The 17,473-nt window shown below is 45.3% G+C and overlaps 1 protein-coding gene across 11 annotated transcripts in view; it reads left to right on the top strand.

The window, feature by feature from the left end:
- TMCC3 (transmembrane and coiled-coil domain family 3) overlaps nucleotides 1–17,473 on the top strand; it is a 288,800-nt gene that overhangs the window by 103,383 nt on the left and 167,944 nt on the right. For 4 of the 11 annotated variants that reach the window (XM_086399087.1, XM_086399093.1, XM_086399092.1 and 1 more), the window contains one exon: nucleotides 12,339–12,433. The exons of 6 other annotated variants lie outside the window; for them this stretch is intronic. The gene's annotated coding sequence lies outside the window, so the exon portion shown is untranslated. Of the gene's footprint in view, nucleotides 1–12,338; nucleotides 12,434–13,761; nucleotides 13,863–17,473 lie in introns of all 11 variants that reach the window. One more of the 11 variants, XM_086399100.1, reaches the window with a different exon arrangement.

Below are 17,473 nucleotides of genomic sequence, written 5' to 3'. Positions count from 1 at the left end.
GAACATTTTGTTTGGGGATGGTGCTTTGTGAAGGAAACTCCCAGATGATCACACAGCACATGGGTAGTGGTAGTAAGGGCTGTTTTTACGCCTTCTGTTCAGACAGTGCCAAACAGCTGTGGCAATAGATGGTGCTGAAGGAAGCGTGGGAATGCCATCAGCAATGGGAAAAAGTCAAGTGGTGATGTGGATTGACATCTTATAGAATATAGACCTAACTTATAGTCAATAGTTGTTTCATTGCTAAGTTATGTCTGATTCTTTGCAACCCCATGAACTGTAGCCCTCCAGGCTCCTCTGTTAATGGGATTTTCCAGGCAAGAGTACTGGAGTGGGTTGCCATTTCCTTTTTCAGCTTACAGTCATCAGGTAATAGATGTTTTTGTGAAGACAGGTCCAGTAGACATGTATTTTGCTTTACATATTGATAGTTGGGAGGGATGCATTTAAGAACATGTGGACTATTTGACAGATGACCAAATTAATAATGTTACATCCAGCAGAGTATGATTTTCTTTATACTTAGACCACAGTCAATGGAACTGTATTTTTCTTCGGAAAAGTCAGAATTCTTTTAACACAGCTTGCTTAAAGAGAGCTTCCTACTTTAAAGTATGCTGTCCATCACAATAGGTGATTTTTTTTTTCCCCTCCAGAACAATCCAAATGTTACACTCCTGAATAGAAAATGACTTGAAGCCAGTGAGTAGAGCTTCAGCCCTGCTGCTTACTGGTGATGAGTCTGCATTAACCTGAGTGGCCCTTCTAAGTATTTGCCAGCAGGTGGTGACAGTGCAGTCTGTGCAGTTTGTTTCCTTTTATTTATTTATTAGAAAACACATACTGCCTGTTCATTACAGGAAAAATTAGAAAGCACCTTGGAGAAGGGTGGGCAGGAGTCTCAGTGTCCCACAATTTGTAGGTAATCACTGCTGCATTTCCGGCATACGACAGCCTTGGTTGCACGGTGACCAAAGTCAGTTCAGTAGTTCACAATTAATAAGGTCATGCTTGGTAGGTATCAGTAGCCTCCAATGATTATAGATCCCTGGAGGTGAGGACCATGGCGAGGCCCGTGGCAAAGACCATTGCCACAGCTTCCCAAAGAGGTAGAAGGGTAAATCAAAAACCGTTCTCTGGACCAAATCCTGTTACAGGGACAACCATGCATCACCAGATGGGCACACAGCCACGCTGGGAACTGCCGGTGAGGCCCCAGCTCCCGGCCTTCCAGACCCTAAGTGGAGCGCCTTGAATGGAAGCATGTGGGGCGAGCAGTTGTAGCACCGCAGCTGTGGGATTCAGCTGGCCTCACAGGCTGCTCACACCACAGAACCCACCTCCACACGAGCTGGAGGGCCAGAGGCAGCTGGGCTCGCCTGATTCTCACACCTGGACCGTGGCAGAGTTGCTGGTATAACATTTCAGGCTGAGCCATATATTTGCAACACGTGTCTTTTTATCAGTAACAATCATTTCCAATATCCATTATGGTTATTAACAAATGCTCTGATATTAATCAGAGAATAAAAGTAATTGAAGCCTTATAATAGACATGTCAACATGTGATTTGTTGTTCTGGTCATTACTAGGTCATGTCTGACTGTTTTCGACCCCATGGACTGTAGCCTGCTGAGCTCCTCCGTCCATGGGTTTCCCAGGCAAGAATACTGGAGTGGGTTGCCATTTCCTTCTCCAGGGGATCTTCCTGACCCAGGATCAAACCCGTGTCTCCTGCATGGGCAAGCAGATTCTTTACCACTGAGCCATCTGGGAAGCCCCAACATATAATTAAGTCTTTAAGATGCTAAATAAGCGCTTACTTGTAGGATATAAATTAAAACTCACACATCTGTATATCACAGTTTATGCTAGCATATTTTGAAGAGAATTGTACTTTTTCAATTTATAGTTTAGGATGTATGTGTGTATAAATTGCTTAACACTTCTTAATTTATATTCTGTGTATGTGTGTCTGTGTTGCTTAACGGAAGTGAAATTTCATGCTATATAAGGTGTTATAACCTGCCTCTGTCATTACTAGCATGTTATGAATCTACTTATGAATCCATATGCCTCTGCATTATCAGTGCTAATGACTGTGTAGTATTCCATTTTATAACATAAGTTACAGCTCACTACTAATGGAAATTTGTGATTTTTACAACTTTTTACTATTACAGGTTACCACTACAAAGATTATCTTTGTCCATCTTTCTTTGTATACTTGTTTATTTTATTAGAATATGTCCCTAGAAATGAAATAGCTGAATCATAGCATATGCACATTAAAAGATGTTTTGAACAAAATTTCAAGTTATTCTTTGAAAGGAAGTATACTCTCACCGGGCCCAGCTTTCTTTTTTAAATAATTGTATGTATATTTATTTTTGGCAGTGCTGGGTCTTTGTTCTGCGGGGGCTGCAGTTCACCTGCAGTGCTCCAGCTTCTCACTGCGGTAGTATCTCTCGTTGCAGAGCAGAGACTCTAGGGCACAGGCTCAGTAGTTGTGCTGCGCAGTCTTAGTTGCTCCGAGGCGTGTGGGGTCTTCCCGAATCAGGGATCAAACCTGTGTCTCCTGCACTGGCAGGCAGATTCTTTACCACTCAGCCACCAGGACAGCCCAGCACCAGCTTTCTTAAATACTCTCCCACATTGGAAGAATGTTTTTAAAAAATTTGCCCATCTGATAGGTCAGAAATGGTTACTCGTTAGTCTTGTTAGCAAGACTTTAAAAAATGTTTGCTATTTCATTTTCCCTTTTATTATTGTTCCAAATATGAGCAGTGTAGGACGATTAACCCTCATATATTTACTCTCCCTATCAATTGCCAGATGCCTTAAAATTACTTATTTTTTGGATTGGGAAACATACAGTCAACTTAAAGCGTTTTAAACCATCACCTTTTCGTAATTGAAGCCCCTGTTTAAAAGTGGGGCAGGGTTTCAACTGTGGTAGTTGTGGTACTTCCCCCAGGATCCCGTGGGCATTGTTTTAGACCCTGCTTTAGGAAGGGAGAAAGAGACCTTTTAGCTGCCAAGCTATTCACAAATGCTGGTGAGATGCTTATTAGGTCATCAACATTGAACCTGCAGAGTAATATTCATATAACACAATGTGAAATGAGAGCTTAGCGTTATTGAATTAATTTGATGGATGTGGACAGCCCAAGAGACCATTTAACCACCAGAGGGATACTTTCTCAGCAGAATTCACTAGTTTTCTTGTCTCTAGTTGATTAGATTAACCAGAAAGTGGCTATAGCTTCAGTTCATTTGCTGATGTGTTTTAAGGAAATGAGCTACAAGGGACTAATATCCCCACCTCTACTCCATCAGTGTTTTAGAATCCAACCTATGGATCCTGGACCAAGCTCACAGTTCTGAGAGGGCTGTTTCCATGTGGTTTAGACATGAAAAGAAGACTAGCTTCCAAGTGTAGGTGACTCCACCCATGGCCATGAGGAACTTTCTCCCTCCATCTTCACCTGTTGCCTGATGTTCACAATTGCTTTAAAAAACATTGGATCTCTAAATTAAGGATTTGTATTTAGTGAAAGTGTTAGTTGCTCAGTTGTGTTTGACTCTTTGCAACCCCATGGACTGTAGCCCGCCATACTCCTTTGTCCATGGAATTCTCCAGGCAAGAATACTGGAGTGGATTGCCATTTCCTTCTTGGGATCTTCCTGACCCAGGGATTGAACTCGGTCCTACTGCATTTCAGGCAGATTCTTTACCATCTGAGCCACCAGGGAAGTTAGGACCTAAAATTAAAATATGTTGAAAGGTAAGAATGACTATAAGTTCACACTGAAGTATAAACCACTTACCTTAGATCTTTCTGAGAGAAGGATTGGGCTCCCAAAAACGAATGGGATAAGTGAGTCTCCACCAGGGAGAAAGAGGGAGAGGCTGGGGTTTGGTCTGAAACTCATCTTGGACGAACTACAGGTTTGCTTTCAAAGCCCTTTCCGTTGTGTCACTGGTATTTGTAATGGAACAATTTGTGAATAAATTGGCATTTTAATTTAAATTGTTCTGTTGTTTAAAACAACTTTCTCTCTCCCTCTACTTTCCCTCTCAGCAAACAAAGTTGTAGTCGGGATTTAGTGAAAATTTAGTTTTTAATCTGTTTAGTAGATACCCTCCTTTAAAAAGATGTGTTAAAAAAATTAAAAAATAAAAAGATGTGTTGATACCTCTGCTCTTCAGATGTTTCCTGCTTTTCACTCTTGAAAATCCCTGGTCCACTTTTCTCTGCACTGTTCTCGTCCGTTTGAAGAGCATTCTTCGGTTCTTCTGTTCTTGTGCTGTTTACTCATTCCGTACTCTCTGTCCTCCATTCTCCAAGGAGAACCCCTCATTTCAGTCTCTCCTGTGAAGCCTCCCCTGGATCCCGTCGCCTGCACTCAGGTGCCTCCTGTATTCAAATAGCAACCATCTGTTTCTGAATGCATGCACATGTGCTCAGGTGCTAAGTCGTGTCCAACTCTTTGAGGCCCCGTGGACTACAGGAGCCCATGGGGCTCCTGTCCATGGGATTCTCCAGGCAAAAATACTGGAATGGGTTGCCATGCCCTCCTCCAGGGGAGCCTCCTGATCCAGGGACTGAACTTGCATCTCCTGCATTGGCAGACGGATTCTTTACCGCTGAGCTGCCAGGGAAGCCTGTTTCTGAATACACACTCTCTAAAATCTCTGCTTTTTTTGTACTCATAACTATCCAATTAATAAACTTTTAAAAAAAACTTTTTTAAATACTAAAGAAATACGTTGTCATAAAAATGTAAATATAGAGAAGGTGAGAGAATGAAATTCCCTCTCCTCACCCCTCTCCCTCCCCTACCAGCTCTCATAGGCCTAATATGGCTTGTTGTGTATCTTTTCTGACTTTTCCTATTCATATACAAACGAAGTATATATAAAATTATTTATACAAAAATAAGATCACGCTATTCTGTAACTTGCCTTTTAAAACTTAATATGCTATTTGTAAGTTTTATATTTTCATAGTTATGTTCTGGTGTACTTCCCACTTTATTTAAAGAATCCCCTCTTGGTGGACACAAGTTATTTCCAGTGTCATCTTTTTATATACTTATTATATACTTATCACTTATGCATCCAAGTGATGCAGTGAACATCTTTTTATACAGACCTTTGTGTATGTTTCCTGGCATTCATCTCAGTAGAAGAGGAGCATCTGAGTGGAGGGGTCTACACATTTTATTTTAAAAAAATATTTATTTTGTTTGGCTGTGCCAGTTCACAGTTGTGGCACGTGGGATCTTCAGTCTTTGTTGTGGCGTGTGGGATCGAGTTCCCTGACCAGGGGTTGAACCCAGGCCCCCTGCATGGGGAGCAGAGAGTCTTAGCCACTGGACGACCAGGGAAGTTCCTGCACATTTTAAATACTGACAGATATTCCCGGATTGCTCTCTAAAAGGGCTGCATTTACTCCAGTTTACACTCTCACTGGCAAACTGTCACTCAGTTCTTGTCTCACCTTAAGTACCGCTTTCTTGGGGAAGCCTGACTTGTCAGTTTCACCTCCAGGTGGTGTGGGGTGCCCTCCTTTCTTCTCATGGGTCCCATCAAAGTTCTGGTTCTTTGCTGAATTTTGGCACTCACCCCTGTATTTGAATGTTAGAAAATCAGTCATATCATTCCATCATTGAGCTCTTTATTTTTCCTGTAAAGTTTTTATTTCCCCTAATTTCTAAAGTCAACCATGGGCACTATATAAAATCCCAACATTATGGAAATATCTTACATTAAGGAAACAAAAAGATGTTTGTTTGTGTTAGATAGTCCGTTTATAAACCTGTGTTTCTCATTAGCACTGATAGCATGTACCATACTAACTGATTCTTGCAACTGTCTCACTTGCAAGCCTGAACTCTCTGAGGGGAAGGGGCCATATGTTTTCATTTTTGTGCCCCAGCACTCAATGTGGTACATAGTGCATCTCAGTAAAAGTTTGTCACCTGAAAGGATTGGTTGAGGGGAGGGTGTAAGGTAAGCCTCAGAAAACATGCCAAGTTACTTAGTGTTTTTGCTTCAGTTCAGTTCAGTCGCTCAGTCATGTCTGACTCCTTGCAACCCCATGGACTGCAGCACTCCATGCCTCCCTGTCCATCGCCAACTCCCGGAGTTTACTCAAAATCATGTCCACTGAATCAGTGATGCCATCCAACCATCTCATCCTCTGTTGTCCCCTTCTCCTCCTGCCTTCAATCTTTCCCAGCATCGGGGTCTTTTCAGATGAGTCAGTTCTTTGCATCAGGTGGCCAAAGTATTGGAGTTTCAGCTTCAGTATCAGTCCTTCCAATGAATATTCAGGACTGATTTCCTTTAGGATGGACTGCTTTTTGCTTAGCCTTCTTTAATAAGGATGGCTTTGAATGGGTTCCTCCCATAGTACTAGGCCCTTAACAGAATCTTTAATTCTGATGTAACTCACCCTTTTCTAGAAGATTTGGTTTCATAGCCCTCAGGACCTATTGAGTTCTTTAACAAAGCAAATGCAGAAGCCTGGGAAGCAGTTATTAGCGGAGGGAGATTGGTTTACCAGTGTGATTTGTTGCTATGTGTGTTTATTAGCCACTGGCTCTGTGCTTGTGAAGTCAGTATTCCCTACACTCTGCTGAACCAGGCAATCTGGTGAAATAAGAAGTGAGGCCAGGCCTTGTTCAAGTTCCAGAATCTAATTGCAACCACAATAATAGCTACCATATATTGAATGTTTTCCATGTCATTTCATCCTCATAAAAACCCTACGAGGAAAGTATTGTTTCCTCTAGGTTCCAGATGATATTCAGCCTCGGGGATGTAAACTTTCCAAGATTACACAGCTCTTAAGTGGCGGTGTGTGATTTTGAATCCAAGTCTTTTTGTTAATAAACCATCTTTACTCCTTTTTTTTTTGGATCCTCTTTCCTTGTCTCCAGGTGCCCAAAATGATCTTTCTGCTGTGAAACAGGAAAAGCAGATCATTTTGATAGAAAAGCTTGGGGTCTTTTTGTTCATTGAAAATGCTCTTTGAATCCTTGAGAAAATACCTCATCTTTAACTTTGCTTTTTTTATACTCCTCTTCTAAAATCATGGACCCTTGGAGATGAAAGGAATCAAGTCCTCAGCTCACACACTTTTGGGAGAGGAGTAGGTAGTGGCTGACTTGTTACCCATCCTTACCATCATGGTAGAAAATCTTCCCAACTTTGCTGTGTGCATGAAAAGCCTGGTGTTGCTTTGGATTTATCTGGGTGCAGAGGTAGAGTTTCACAGAGTTAATCATCAGAGGTAAATTCTAAACTAGGGCTGGAACATAAGGATAGGCTTGTCCATGGACCCTATGAGGACACGCAAATTGCCTCAAAGCCACGTTCCTTCAAAGAGTCTAAATGAGATCTTGCAGCTGTCTTTTTGATTGTATCCATCCCATCCCAAATGGTCCAGCATTTCTTTGATTTTTACCGATGTGTAGAAAAGGAAATATATGTCCAGAATCAGTTATCTGAAATTTTAAAGGAAATTCTTGGCTTATTACATCTTATATTGCATCAGACCCCCAGTGGGGCTGGGGTTGCACTCTGCGATCAGACATGTTGATATATCTGTGGTATGACTTACAGCTAGAAGGGAAGACTATAAATATGTGTCACTTGGCATCAGATTTTTGTTACCAAGTGATTGATTTACACACACTTAGAAAAAAGCTTTCATATTTTGGAACTTTCTGGGTCTCAGAATTAAAGGTAAAAGTGTGTGGGCCTATAATTTCCTCCCTCTTTGCTCTGATAGAAGTTGAACTACGGGGCGCCAACATAATGTCTGATAGAGGACGTTGTTGTTCAGTTCTTCAGTCGCTTGTTGTGTCCGACTCTGTGACCCCATGGGCTGCAGCACGCCAGGCTTCCCTGTCCCTTGCTGTGTACTGGAGGAGGGAACAGCAAGCCACTCCAGTATTCTCGCCACGAGAACCCCAGGCCCTTTGTTAAAAGCAAAGCAAACCTTGTTTCAAGGAGGCTTCTGCCTTTCTGACATTTAGGGGGCTGCTTGGCACCTTTCTTGTGTGTGTGTCTGTTTCCTTTCTTTGTGTGTGTGCCCACACGTGACAGGTCTCAGGGGTGGGGAATTCCCTCAGGCTGCTCCCCCTGACCCCACTTCAACCAGTTCCTCAGCCACATTCCCTTTCTGTCTCCAAGAGAACCTGAACAGCCGGTCTCCACCCTTGTCTTTGTGAGGACCGTCACACCTCACACTACTCAGCAGGCTGCTTTTCTTGAAGCCACATACTCTGTAAGCCTTTGCTCCTTGGTTCAGGGAGCCTTCACCATGGCAACCAGTTTGGCTCATCTCAGTCCATTCCCAGGTGGTCTCTGAGGCTTTGCCCACGCGATGCCACGCTGAAAAATGCAGCCTGGCCCACGAGATTGCTTTCATGTTTTAATTGCTTATTTTGGCTTGTGGCACAGGCCCAGGGATTTTTCTGCAGAGGGATGGGTTTCACCATGCCTGGTGGCCAGGCTGCTGTCTCTCACCCTTCTCGGTGTGAGCCACACGCACTTCTTACACCCATGATGATGCCTCGCAGTTTCTAAAGCTTTTCTGAGATTAGGAGAGGCCAAAGCCAGATGGTTCTGCACACTCTTGTTTCTGCTCCCGCTCTGGTTCCTTGTGGCCGCTTACATTCTGTTTAGCAAATGCTTTTCCAGTTTGTGGGCTCCATCAAGCCATGAGTGTCTTCAGAAACTATTTATACCCTGAAGTGTGTGTTGCTGCTAGTGGCTGGAGTTTGACAGCTGGTACCATCAGCTTCTCCCGGCACCTGATTTATCAGAGTGCAGTATTCATGCCAGGTGGCTCTTGGGCCAAGAGTCTTCAGTCATCCGATGACTTAAATTGCCAAGGCAACAATGTCTGGTGAGACCTCAGGATTTATAACCTGTTCCCAGGCTCTCGAATTCTTGCTGACACAGGTTTTATTCTCATAACCACCCAGAACTGCGAGGTGTGTAAATCTTTGAACTTTTCTGCAGAATTCATTTCTCTGCCTTGAACAAGGGCTCAGCCCACAGAACGTGGGCTTTAGGGAACCCATGAACTTATGGACATTGTGGGCACTGTTTTCTATGGACACGAATGTGGGCACTTGTTGAAGAGAGGCTTACATGGGTTCTTAGCATCCTATTCTAAAACAGTGTGTCCTCCGGAAAATGATTTAGTCTTCTGAGCCTCTGAGAAATGAGAACAATAAGAGGTCTTACCCCATTCATTTGCATGAGGAGACAATGACAAAATGTATATACACCGCCTTGTACAGTGCCCATAGCAGTCAGTAAGTGGTGGTGGTGGTGGTTAGTCTCTGAGTCATGTCCAACTCTTTTGCAACTCATGGACTGTAGCCCATCAGACTCTGTGCGTGGGATTTCCCAGGCAAGAATGGGTTGTCATTTCCTCTTCAGGGGATCTTCCCAACCCAGGGATTGAATCTAAGTCTCCTACATTGGCAGGTGGATTCTTTACCGCTGAGCCACCAGGGGAGCCCTTCAGTAAATGTTAGCGATCACTATTCATCTGTGATCCTCAAAAAGTTAAAATTATGTGGCTGCTTTTTATCTCTTGGGATTAAGTACAGTTGTATAATCAGTAATGATTATCAACATTCTTACAGACCTTCATGCTGTACCAAGAATCTTTGCAATACTGCCTCATGTGATTTTCACATCCTTGTGAATGGTGTGAGAGACTGCGTAATTATCCCCTCCCACAGATGAGGAAACTGAGGCTGGAGGGAGACCAGACCACTTGGCTAATCGGGCTCAGAAAAATGACTTCTGCTCAGTTCTAGTGATCAAACAGACTATTAGACAAATGGTTACAATACAGAGTGTGATGAGTACCTTGACCTTTGAAGTCCAGAAAGTTAAGGTCATCAGGAGGGTCAGGGAAGCCTCCTGGAATAAGTGACTTTTAATCTGAACCCTTACACAGAGGTAGGAATAGGCCAGGTGGAGAGTAGCTGCAGAGTGTTGCCTACAGGGGCGGAAGCACAAGCTAGTTCCTGGAAGCAGGGGTGCCTCTGGGGATGGGCGCTTTGTGGCAGAAGGGGATGGAGACGAGGCGAAAGAACAGTTTTTGCACCCCCTGCCTTGTGACTCAGCTGGTGAAGAATCTGCCTGCAATACGGGAGACGTGGATTCGATCCCTGGGTTGGGAAGATCCCCTGGAGAAGGAAATAGCTACCCACTCCAGTGTTCTGGCCTGGAGAATTCCATGGACTGTATAGTCCATGGGGTCGCAAAGAGTCGGACACAACAGAGCAATTTTCACTTCACTTCCAAAAGATGAGTGACTGAAGAAAGAGGGAAGGAATAGAGCAGAGAATTACATTTGCGCTTATAGGCATACCTACAGACCATGCAGCTATGTAAAACAATTCTGAGGAAGACAGGCAACGTGGGGGTGTGTTTGGTATATTAGGTGAGGAGGAGCACGTATAAAAGTACCCGTATGCCGTGATTTTAGTTGTGTAGAAGTGACTCTTCCAAGGACCAAGACTTAGAAGTTAAGTTGAAGAAAGAGAGTAACTCTTTTGTTGAGTTGATATTTTGGGGTTTATTTTTTGGCCATGCCACGCAGCGTGTGGGATCCCAGTTCCCCAATCAGGGACCAGACCATCAGGGAAGTCCTGGACCATCAGGGAAGTCCTGCGATGGTGTATGTTTGAAACTCACTGTGTTATCTTTTAGGTTTTATTTTAGTTGTTTGTGGAGAAGGAAATGGCAACCCACTCCAGTGTTCTTGCCTGGAGAATCCCAGGGATGGGGCAGCCTGGTGGGCTGCCGTCTATGGGGTCGCACAGAGTCGGACACGATTGAAGTGACTTAGCAGCAGCAGCTCCCAGTACTTGGCCTGGGGGATCCAGGCTCCAGCATTCATTCCACTGGGCCTCTAGCCTCTTTAGCTTTGACTGATTGATTGATTTGTTCATTTTGTGCTTTTGTGTGCTTGAGCAAGTCCCAGTTATGTCTGTGTGTCTGTGTCCCTGGGTGGGTCAATATTCAGAGAGCTCAGCCTCCAGGCCCCTGAGCCCCCTTTCTCTGTGTCTAGACAAGATCACTTGCTCTCACTTGCTCTCATGACACCTGTAATTAATAGTCCCTTTTCTTTATGTGAGGAAAAAGAAAAGGCAGCGGCAGTCAGTGAACCAGGTGGCCCTTTCCACTATCCAGGCGGAATGAAGCAGGGAGACTAAGTAACTGGAGAGGTGACAATTGAAATAACTGGGTATCAGGCAGAAATGTCCATTTGACCCGGCGTGTTACTGTGTGAAGTCTGGTGCTTTTGGAAAATTGCCTGGTTCCTTCTAAGTTTTTCACAGGGATCAAAGGCATTTGCTGAGTTTGCTTTTAAGCAGTTACTTGGAAGGTTTCCCTCTCGTGCAGGTCAGGGAGAAAAAAATCAGCGTGATGCTGTGAGCGTGTACATCCATAAGCGGCCTTTACCTACTGGTACTCTTTATACATTCTGTGCATTTCTGAGGTTCTGTCCCTTCCAAAGGCAGCTTCAGGGCACAGGGACAGTTAAAAATGGTGTTGAAGATTTGGTACATGGTGTCTGCTTTAAAGCGCTCCCAATACACGTACAGTGTGGGGGAGAATATGAAATAAGGGTGAGGGGCATATGGGTTCTTTATACTGTTCCCTTCACCTTGCTTATGCTTTGTTTGCTTGTTTAGCTGCACTGGGTCTTTGTCGTGGCATGCAGGCTTTCTCTAGGTGCAGCTTGCAGGGCTTCTCTCTAGCTGTGGTGCGCAGGCTCTTCTTGTTGTGGAGCACGGACTCTAGAGCTTACGAGCTTCAGTAGTTGCATTGTGCAGGCTTAGGTGCCCTATGACGTGGGATCTTTGCTCCCCGACCAGGGATTGAACCCCCATGCTCTGCGTTGGAAGGCAGATTCTTAACCACTGGACCATCAGGGAAAGTCCCTTGTTTGTTTTTCAAAAAAAGAAAAAAACAAGTTTAAGTAGCACTTAAAAGACTGGTCACCAAATACTGGAAACAAATGTGAAAAGCCCTAGTGACAGTACACACTCTGATGCCCCTGGGGACAGCCAGCGCAGATGCCACGGCCCTCACTGGACCCTAGAGTGAATGGGAGCTGAAGAAGCAGGGGAAGCAGAGGTTCCCAGAGGTGGCAGCTGTCCATGGGCATGGACCTCGTTAGAATATATAACACAAAAAGGATAATCATGTGCATTGTAGAAAACCAGAAAGAAATACTCCAAAATTCCACTCCTGCATGATTCGTTTTATTGTTTTATATTTTCAGTATAATACAGAATTAAAAGAAGACTCTTCAAGTCTCTGTCATCCCTTAAGAACCCTGAAGCTCTGATGATGGGATTACATGAAAGTGAAACTTGAGTAAGTGATGAGGAGCTGGGGCCAAGTCCCATATCCAGTTAGGGGCGGAGCTTGGCCAGGTGCTGGGTGTGGCATGTATGTGGCGTTACACTAAAAATAAAACAAAACAAAAACATAATTTTAGTTCTGGACCCTTTTCAAAATGAGCAGGTCTTTTCTAACCAGCCACGTCCCAGGTTCTTCTTCTCCCTTCTGTATTGAGCTTGGCGTTCCCTGGCAGACAGCTGTCTTTCCACATTCAAATTGTTGACACCTAAGGAGTATGTATTCCTTGCATGGTCATCAGTGAGTCACTTGTCAATCAGTATTGAACATATATGTATTGTCAGACGCTGTGTTAGGCAGCAGGAATGTAGTGGTGAACAAGACACAGTCCTTGACTTGAAAAGTTTACACAGGCTGCAGAGGCAAAAAAAAAACAAAAAACAAAAAAACAAGCACTTACAACACAGAGGTCCCTGCCTTGATGAGGCCAGGCTTGGGAGCATGGCCGTGGGGGAGGGGGGAGCACTGACCTGGCTTTGGGGATGTGGATTGGGGGTGGAGGGGTTGTTCCAGGGAAGTTTCCATCAGGAAGTTGTTCCAAGCAAGCATCTGAAAAAGCTATTAACTAGGAAGAGGAGTGCAAAAAGGTGAGGGAAAGCTTTCCAGGCAGAGGAAATAATTACAACCTTTCCCAGACCATGGCTGAGGGCTGCAGGATATTAATATTGGATTTACTCTTACCACTTGTATTTGCAAAGAAAGTGTAACTTATTTTTCTAGAGTGAACTCAGGCTTCATTTGAACTCCTTGGGTAGCGGAGGAAAACCAAATCTTATTCTAATCCAACAGCTTCGTCTCCTCCAACGACTCAAATCGGCTGTCTAGGTAATTTGGTTTTGTCTGGAGGTCTCTGTCATTCAGAGCCCTGTCCGCACTCCAGCTCCTCCTTAAAAAGGCCCCTGAGAAGAGCAGGAAGCGTGGTTTGTGTGGCTGGTAGTGGCCGGTGGCCGGAATGAGCGGCCCACATGCTGAGTCTTTGAGTCCCTGTTTGTGCCCAGCTGGGACTGTTCCCTGGAGGGCAGTGGCTGAAATGCCTCGGGTGCCACCTGACTTCTCAGGGTGGCTTGTTGGGAGCAACCAGCAGTGGCTGTAGTGGCTGTAGCGCTGGTCACCACTAGCCTCCAAATCCCTGCCGCTGCCAGTCCATCAGCCCTCAAATACAAAAGGTGGAAAAAAGCATAATGATACATTTTAACATTACTTCTATTTATTATCCTTGTACACCCAACATTTGGCTAAGTTTCTGGCTATGGAAGTTTGGTGCCTCAATTAATATATATTAGCTCCCTGTCCTCTTCCTTCTGGTTCAGTTTCTCCCCTCATCCCTTGAAGAGAGGACGGGCGGGAAGAAGATCCTTATGGACTCAAAAGTGGCATTTGGGAGGTAAGACCTTTGGTACTCAAACAGTATGGGATTTTAAGAATAAAGTGGAAGAAACCTGTCCATATCCTCTAAACTTATTGAAACACTGTGAATTGCCAGTAAAGGCCAGCAATAAAGTTGTTATTACAGTTGGTATTTGTAAAGTGCATTGCAGTAATTTCCACAGAACAGTGCCTGACTCATTGTATGCACTCAGTGAATTGTTGCTGCTATTAGTTCTCATTTTATTTAATCTCTGCACTGAATCCCTCCTTGGTAGATGAAGGTATGATCCCTTTTCACAGATGAGGAAACTGAGGCTCAGATAAATAGGCTTTCCCAAGAGCACTGTCAGAGAAGGCAATGGCACCCCACTCCAGTACTCTTGCCTGGAAAATCCCATGGGTGCAGGAGCCTGGTGGGCTGCAGTCCGTGGGGTTGCGAAGAGTCAGACACGACTGAGCGACTTCACTTTCACTTTTCACTTTCATGCACTGGAGAACGAAATGGCAACCCACACCAGTGTTCTTGCCTGGAGAATCCCAGGGATGGGGGAGCCTGGTGGGCTGCCATCTATGGGGTCGCACAGAGTCGGACAGACTGATGCGACTTAGCAGCAGCAGCAGCAGAGCACTGTGTCATAAGTGGGAGGCAGCTTGTGAATCTAGGTCTTCCTGCTTCAGCCTCCTTGGTTCCTCCTCCATATCTGTCTCCCAGCCACTCTGGTTCACTTACAGAGTCTTAAGGTGAGACAGGATTTCCATCTTTCAACCAGCCCAAAGGGAAATTCTTAAATTCTAAGACATAATCTTCCTTAAGGCTTAAGCACAACGGAGCCACATGGGATCAAACTAATTAGCTTTTGATTTTATCTTTCAGGTAAATTTACAGGCAAATAAAAAGTACGAGCATCTTTAAAGGATTGTCTTCAGATTTTAATGTTAGATCCTATGTATGCACACACAAACACCCGATAGATTATTTTAGTTGGTATCGATGAGAATGGAATGAATGAGCCTCATTATCTTTAGGCTCACTAAGAGCTTTCTACATTGATTTAGAAGATAATGAATGCACAGTTTGAACCATTTCTAATTCCAGCAAACAAACTAATTTAAAGAAACCCTGCATCCTTTGAGTTCAGTTCAATTCAGTCACTCAGTTGTGTCCGACTTTTTGTGACCCTATGGACTGTAGCACGCCGGGCTTCCCTGTCCATCACCAACTCCTGGAGCCTGCTCAAACTCACGTCCATCGAGTCACTGATACCATCCAACCATCTCATCCTCTGTCGTCCCCTTCTCCTCCTGCCTTCAATCTTTCCCAGCATCAGGTCTTTTCCAATGAGTCCTTTGGCAGTCTGCAAATAGTCATTAGGATCTTCCCTTGTAGCTTAGTTGGTAAAGAATCTGCCTGCAATGCAGGAGACCCAGGTTCAACTTCTGTGTCTGGAAGATCCCCTGGAGAAGGAAATGGCAACCACTCCAGTATTCTTGCCTGGAGAATCCCATGGACAGAGGAGCCTGGCAGGCTACAGTCCATGGGTTTGCAAACAGCCAGACACGACTTATCAACCAAACCACCACCGAATAGTTCATTAGTGTTGACTAATGACTGCAAAAAACAAAATCAAGCGAACCTTTTGACCTGAATATGGAAAGCAGGACCTTTCTCCGGATGTTCAGTAGAAAGACAACCAGCCCAGCAGCCAGGGACTCTGGCAGGAGGAGGGTTAATCATTTAGCACATTTCTGCTATGACTGTACTGTGTTGCCTATTCAGGTGGACTCCAAACAAGTGTACAGATGAATAATTCATGCTGGCAATGGCTTTGACCTCTCTGAGCGAGTCTCCCTCCTAAGCAGGGAGCATCCGACCTTGGAAAGACACACCCGGGCCTAAGGTTAAATCCTTGTTGTCCCTGCCCTACTAAATTGGCCATTTCCTGTTCTGATTGCTAATCTTTAGTGAAGTGCCCAAACCACCCACCTTTGGGCCAAGGCAAGGGAGACCAGCTGATATGTGGGGTGTGCGTTGAGGTAATGGCCCCCCAGCAGTCCAGATTTTGAAGGGGCCTCCATGGAGTGTGTGAGAGGGTTAGCTGAGCCTGGCAGTTTGGGGAACATGGGCCACTTAATGACCCCTTAAAGCTGAGGCTTGGGTGAATCATTTAACTTTCCTGAGCCCCAGCTTCATCAGCCTCCAAAGCCAGACCTATAGTCCTACCCTGCCTGCCTCAGGAGGAGGAAGTGGTAACACTTGGTAAATGTTTGCAGTTTAAAGCACGATTAAACCTAAATTGTTTTGAAAAGGTCAAATGCTATTTACTGAGGTACCCAGAGGAATAGAATAGATGGAGACAGGGGGTGGTGTGGTGGTTACAGGTGGGTGAGAGGAGCTGGAATGGGACTTAAGTGTTTAATGGGTACAGAGGTTCAGTCTGGGAAGATGAAAAGTTCTGGGAATTGATAGTGGTGACGTTTGCACAGCGATATAAATGCACTCCATGCCACTGAACTGGACACTCAAATGGCTAATTTTATATTCTATACATTTTGCCACACTAAAAAAAAAAAAAGGAAACTTAAGTTGTTTTAATGTTGCTACACCCACATTCATCCAAGCCAGCCTCAACGAGCAGCCTCCCTGCTACCAGACCCCAGGGTCCCTTCTCAGACTTCCATGCTGCCCACCTCCTCCAAGTGCACTGGTTGAGCAGAGGTTACTGGAGATGCTCAGGTCTGTCCTCAACCCCCACTTGTGCCAGGCTCTGTGCCAGGCCCCGGACGGACGGAAGTAAAAGGATGCGTGCCTCCAGCCTGGAGAGGGACGCAGACGCACACAAGCTGACTTCCGAGACAGCGTGGGAAGGGCTGAGATGGGCTGGGCAGGCTGTTGAGGGAGGGCAGGAAGGCTTTGCAGGCTCCTGAAGGGTGTGCCAGCGCCAGAGTTAATCAGACCAGGAGACTGGCGGGGGCATGGCCATCCCCTGCATTTGCCTTAATGCTCCATTTATTTCCTGCTTCTCTGCATTTGCTGGTGCTCCTCCTTCAGCTAGAGCGCACTCTTTCCCTTCTTTCCCCCTGAAAAGCCTCCTAATGTTTCAAGTGCCAGCCCAGATGCCACCTCCCTTCTGGAAGCATTCCCTAAACCCAGCCCCAGTTCATCTCGCCTGCTCTGGAACTTGCGCGGCGGCCTCTTCCGTCTCCATCAAGCATGTAGTTCACTCTGTCAGGCGATACAGCCATTTGTATTTCTGCGTCTCTCACTGGATATAGACTTGGATTATTCCAAGTAAGAAAAACCAGCTGGAATTCACCTTAGCACAACAGTCATTTATCAGAACACGGACCGGGACTCTGTGTTCCTGTTCTCCTCCCCCCTCAGCCGGCTTCACAGTCCCCGCGGCGGGGCGATGGCACTCCAGGCTTCTACACTGCTTGGGGCAACGATCGCCTCTTGACCGGGTAGCTGTGGCGGGGGAGCAGGATCGCACACACACTGGCCATGGGTCAAAGCCCGTGTGTACTGGGGAGGAGCAGCCTTGCTGGCGTGAGCTCCACTTTCTGCAGTGGTGGGCCCTGCAGGCCACTCAGGCCTTCCAGCTCCTCCCTGGGCGTCCCGCCTTGCTT

The sequence above is a fragment of the Bos grunniens genome, chromosome 5 (assembly GCF_055505025.1).
Source record: "Bos grunniens cultivar Pamir isolate PY7600 chromosome 5, Bosgru_T2T1.0, whole genome shotgun sequence".
Classification (NCBI taxonomy): Eukaryota; Metazoa; Chordata; class Mammalia; order Artiodactyla; family Bovidae; genus Bos; species Bos grunniens.
The sequence above is the reverse complement of the archived record's forward strand: the minus strand, read 5'-3'. Positions and strand labels throughout refer to the sequence as shown.